Here is a 5,680-nt window from a genome sequence, read left to right on the forward strand (position 1 = left end):
GACCAAAAGAAAAAAAAAGAAAAAGAAAGAAAGGAGAGAGAGAGAGAGAGAGAGAGAGAGAAAGAGAGAAGATGCAAATAACAAAAATCAGAAATAAAAATGGGGACCTTACAGAAATTAAAAGACTTACAGGAGAATGTTATGAATAATGGTATGCCAACAAATTAAATAATGTAGATGAAATGACAAATTCTAGAAACACACAAATTATCAAAACTCACTCAAGAGTAGAAAATATCAAAGGACCCATGACAAGTAAAGATATTGAATCAGTAATCAAAAACCTCCCAAGAAAGAAAAGTTTAGGACCAGATGGCTTCACTGGTAAATTCTGCCAAACATTTAAAGTAGTAATACCAACTCCACTCAAACTCTCCCAAGACACTGAAGAGGAAGGAAAACTTCTTAACACTTTCTATGAAGCCAGTGTTTTCCTGATACCAAAGCCAGACAAAGATACCATAAGAAAAGTGAACTACAGATAATTTTTTTTATGAATATATATACAAAACTCCTCAAAAATATTAGCAAAGAAAACTCAACAGCACATTAAAAAGATTATATACCATGACCAAATGAGATTTATCCCAGGAATGCAGGTGGGTTCAACGTAAGAAAATCAATAAATGTAATGTATCACATTAACAGAATGAAGGAAAAGAAAACAAGAATATCTCAGTGGATGCAAAAGGCACCCTTTCATGACAAAAATACTCAGCACCCTTTCATGACAAAAATACTCAGATAATTAAGAATAAAAGGGAACTTCCTTAACATGGTAATGCACATTTATTAAAAAAAAAAAAAACTCTCACAACTAACATCGTACTCAATGGTGAAAGACTGAAAGCTTTTCTCCTCAGATCAGAAAGACAAAGATGTTTGCCTTTACCAGTGCTATCTGTCGTTGTACTAGAAGTCCTAGTGAGGGCAATTAGGCAATAAAAATAAATAAGAGGAAATCAAGAATTCAACTCCTGTATCTCTATTTGCAGGTAACATAATTCTGTATAAAGAAAATCCAGTAGAATTCACAAAAAACTGCTACAGCTAATAAGTGAATTCAGCAAAGTTTTAGGGTCCGAGGTCAATACACAAAAGTCAGTTGTTTCTATATCCCAGTAATGAACAATGTGAAAAGGAATGAAGCAAACAATTTCATTTACAATAGCATCTAAAAAAATAAATTACCTAGGAATAAGTATAAACAAGGAGGCGAAAAATTCATACACTAAAAACCACAAAACATTGCTAAAAGAAATTAAAAAGACCTAAATCAATGGAAAGACATTCTATAGTCATGAATTGGAAGACCAAATATTGTTAAGATGGCAATATTCCCCAAAGCATCTACAGATGCAATGCACCCTTTATCAAAATTCCACTGGCCTTAAGCTGTGGTCTATTTGCACACTGAAATATTACTTGGCCAAAAAAGAAAGGAACTCTTATCCTTTACAACAGAATGGATGGACCTGGAGAGCATAATGCTAAGTGAAATAAATAAGCCAGTCAGAGAAAGACATGTACCATATGATTTCACTCATATGTGGGATCTAATGAACAAAATAATGTAACAAACAAAGTAGAAACAGATTCATAGATAGAGAACAGACTGACAACTGCCAGAGGGGAGGGGGGCTGTGGGGCTGGGAGAGAAAGGTGAAGAGATTAAGCAAAACACATACCTATACACACGCGCAACCTCATAGACACAGACAACAGATGGTGATTATCAGAGGGAAGTGGGGTGGGGGAGGTAGAAGAGGGTATGGGGGGATAAATGGTGATGGAAGGAGACTTAACTTGGGGTGATGAGCACACAATACAATATACAGATACTGCATTATAGAGTTGGATATAATTTTATTAACCAATAAAATAAAATAATTCAATAGTAATAAAAAGTTCCAGTGGCATTTTAAAAAGTTTATTCATTGATTTTAAAGAGAAAGGAAAGGAATGAGAGAGATACATGTGCCCTGACGAGGGATAAACTTGCAACCTTGGTGTACCAGGATGATGCTCTAACCAACAACGCTCTAACCAACTGAGCTACCTGGTCAGAGCCTCGAGTGGCCTCTTATGCAGAAATGGAAAAGCTGATTCTCAAGTTTATAGGAAACTGTAAGGCACTCCAGTCAACAATGCTTAAAAGGAAAAACAAAATTGGAAGACCCACACTTCCTCATTTCAAAACTTACTATAAAGCTACAGCAGTAAAAACAGTGTGGTACTGCTAAAAAGACAGGCATATCAGTATATAGACTGATTGGATAGAATTGAGAGTCCAGCAATAAATCCAACATCTATGGCCAATTGATTTTTGACAAGAGTGTCAAGACTATTCAATAGGACAAATTGTGCCAGGACAATTGGAAAATCACATGTGAAAGAATGAAGTTGTACCCTTAACCCATTCCAATACAAAAATTAATTTAAATTGGATCAACAACCTAAATATAAATGCAAAAACTATAAAACTATGAGAATAAAACATACGCATAAAATCTTAATAACCTCAGATTTACCAATGAATTCTTAGACTTGACACTAAAAGCACAAGCAAGAAAAGGAAAAGTAGATAAGCTTTTCTAATCAAAATTAAAAACTTTTATTGGTGCAAATATTGCTGCATGGGATATCTGAATCCTCTATGGCAAGGGATATAACGGAAAGAATGAAAAAATAGGATTACATCAAATTAAAAACTTCTGCACAGGTAAAGAAAACATCAACAAAATGGAAAGGAAACCAACCGTATGGGAAAACATATTTGCCAATGAAACCTTGGACAGGGGTTTGACCTCCAAAATATATAAAGAACTCATACAACTCCACACCAGGAAGACAAACAATCCAATTTAAAAAATGGGCAAAAGACCTGGACACACACTTCTCTAAGGAGGACATACAGAGGGCCTATAGGCATATGAAAGGATGCTCAGTATCACTAGCCATTAGAGGGATGCAAATTAAAACCACAATGAGATACCACTTCACACTGGTCAGCATGGCCATCATTAATAAATCAACAAACAACAAGTGCTGGTGAGCTTGTGGAGAAAAGGGAACCCTAGTACGCTGTTGGTGGGAATGCAGACTGGTATAGCCACTGTGGAAACAGTATGGAATTTCCTCAAAAAACTAAAGACGTAATTGCCTTTCGATCCAGCGATCCCACTGCTGGGACTGTACCCTAAGGATCCTGAATCACCAATTCAAAAGAACCTATGGACGCCAATGTTCAAAGCAGCGTTATTTACAATAGCGAAGTGCAGGAAACAGCCCAAGTGCCCATCAGTAATTGAGTGGATCAAAAAACTGTGGTACATTTACACAATGGAACATTACACGGCAGAAAGAAAGAAGGAACTCCTACCTTTTGCAACAGCATGGATGGAACTGGAGGACATTATGCTAAGTGAAATAAGCCAGGCAGTGAAAGACAAATACCACATGAGCTCACCTATAAGTGGAACCTAATCAACAAAACAAACAAATGAGCAAAATAGAACCAGAGGCTTGGAAATGAAGAACAAACAGACAGTGCCGGGGCAGGGGATGAGGATAATGGGGGAAAGAAGGGGAAGGGGCAGCAAAAGAGCATGAATAGAGGACTCAGGGGCACAGACAATGGGGGGTTGACTGTGGGAGTGGCGGGGGGACGGGGTAGGGGTGAACAATGGGGAAAAAGGTAGGACAACTGGGACTGAACAACAATAAATTAAAAAAATAAAAACTTGTGTGAGACACATACATGCTGCACCTCCAGCCCTGAGATGAGTCAACCAAGAGCTGTCATTTCAGCTGTCAGCCGGAAGTCTGAATATGACTAATGCTATGGATTGTGCTATTTACAGGAAATTAGTGATTTATTTTGTTATTTAAGTTTTGCAGTTTAATGTGCCTCCCAAAAGGTTGTCTGCTTTGGAAGATCACATGTCCCGACCCTCTCTTCTTGGCATAACAAGGGAGGCGCACTACTTTTATTATAGACACTTTCTCCTCATCTCTGCTGAATAAATATTGATTTGAAGGAATGCCACATTATTTACTTGCTAGGGATGCTCTCAGTCCTTGGCCTACTTCTGACAGGAGGGGCAAATGTGCCGGGCAGATCAGGAGGCCATTCCATTTGCTTATGTAGGAGATGATGACAGTTTGCTTTGGGTGGAGTAGTGGAGACAGAGGGAATTGGATATTTTCAAAAATTTTGATTACTCAGTGAAGGAATCGAAAAGCTCTGGCGATAGATTGAATAGCTATTATGTTAGTTTTTTATACGGACAAACAAGTTACTGCAAGCTTAGCCACCTAAAAAAGCGCGCATGCATTATCTCTGTTTCCATGGGTCAGGAGTCCAAGTTACAGCTTGGCTGACTTGTCTGCTCAAGGCCTCATCAGACTTCAGTCTAAATGTTGGCTGGGCTATCGTTTCCTCAGAGACTCAAGTGGGGAAAGGTCCACTTCCAAGCTCCCTCAAGCTGTTGGCAGAATTTGTCTCTCTGCAGTTGTAGCACTGAGGTTCCCACTTTTTTGGCCGTCACCCCCACAATTCCTTGACAACCATGCAGCTTACTTCTTTAAAGCCAGCAAAGGAGTCTCTCTCACTTCAACCTGGAGGATGAGGTTTTATACAACAATATAATCATGGGGGTGACATCCTGTCATCCTTACATTATATTAAGACCTAAACAAGGGGCTCACATCCATCACTTTGGCCATATTTTCTCTCTCTCTCTCTCTCTTTTTTTTTTTGCCATTTTCGGATTAAAAGCAAGTCACAGTTTCCTCCTCAAGGGAAAGGAATGACTCACCGGAGGTGGGGGGGATCACTTTAGAGTTTGTCCCCCACACGTAGGATAAGGGAAAGCAAAGTGCCAGCTATAAGGTTCAGATTTCTGGCCTGAGCAGAATGAGTGGTAATTGTGCCCTTTATTGACACAGAAAAGCATGAAGGAGCATGTTGTTTGGGGGAAGATATTGTATTCAGTTGGCAATTCAAGTTAAGCTGCTCAAGGGCATGAACCATGCCTGTTCTGGTTCTTCATCTTTTTTAATTTTATTTTTTAATTACAGTTGGCATTCAATATTACTTTATCTTAGTTTTGGTTGTGCAGCATATTTGTTAGACAATTATATAATTTATGAAGTGATTCCTCCAATAATTCAAGCACCCACCTGGCACCCTACATAGTTACACAATATTATTGACTATATTCCCTATGCTGAACTTTACATCCCCATGACTATTTTGTAACTACCAATCTGTACTTCTTAATCTCTTCAGTTTTTCCACCTGGTCCTCCAACCCCCTCTCTGGCAACCAGCAGTTTGTTCTCTGCATCTATGAGTCTGTTTCTGTTTTGTTTCTTCATTTATTTTGTTCTTTGGATTCCACATGTAAGTGAAATCATATGATACTTGTCTTCCTCTGCCTGACTTATTTCACTTAGCATAATACTCTCTAGGTCCATCCATGTTGTTGCAAATGGTAAGATTTCATTCTTTTTTTTTCTTTTTTCTTTTTCTGCTCCAAGAATTAACATGTCTTTATTATGATCCTGGTAATCACTAATCCTAAATAGTAGGAAGGGTACTTCCATTTCTAGGAACCTCGGTTTGAGTCTAGAACAAGGAACAGAATATGAATAATAGTTTTCTTTCAACTCAAGGA

Source organism: Pteronotus mesoamericanus, unplaced genomic scaffold (genome assembly GCF_021234165.1).
Source record: "Pteronotus mesoamericanus isolate MK-2021 breed Mesoamerican mustached bat unplaced genomic scaffold, CSHL_Meso_final contig_90, whole genome shotgun sequence".
In the NCBI taxonomy this organism is placed as follows: Eukaryota; Metazoa; Chordata; class Mammalia; order Chiroptera; family Mormoopidae; genus Pteronotus; species Pteronotus mesoamericanus.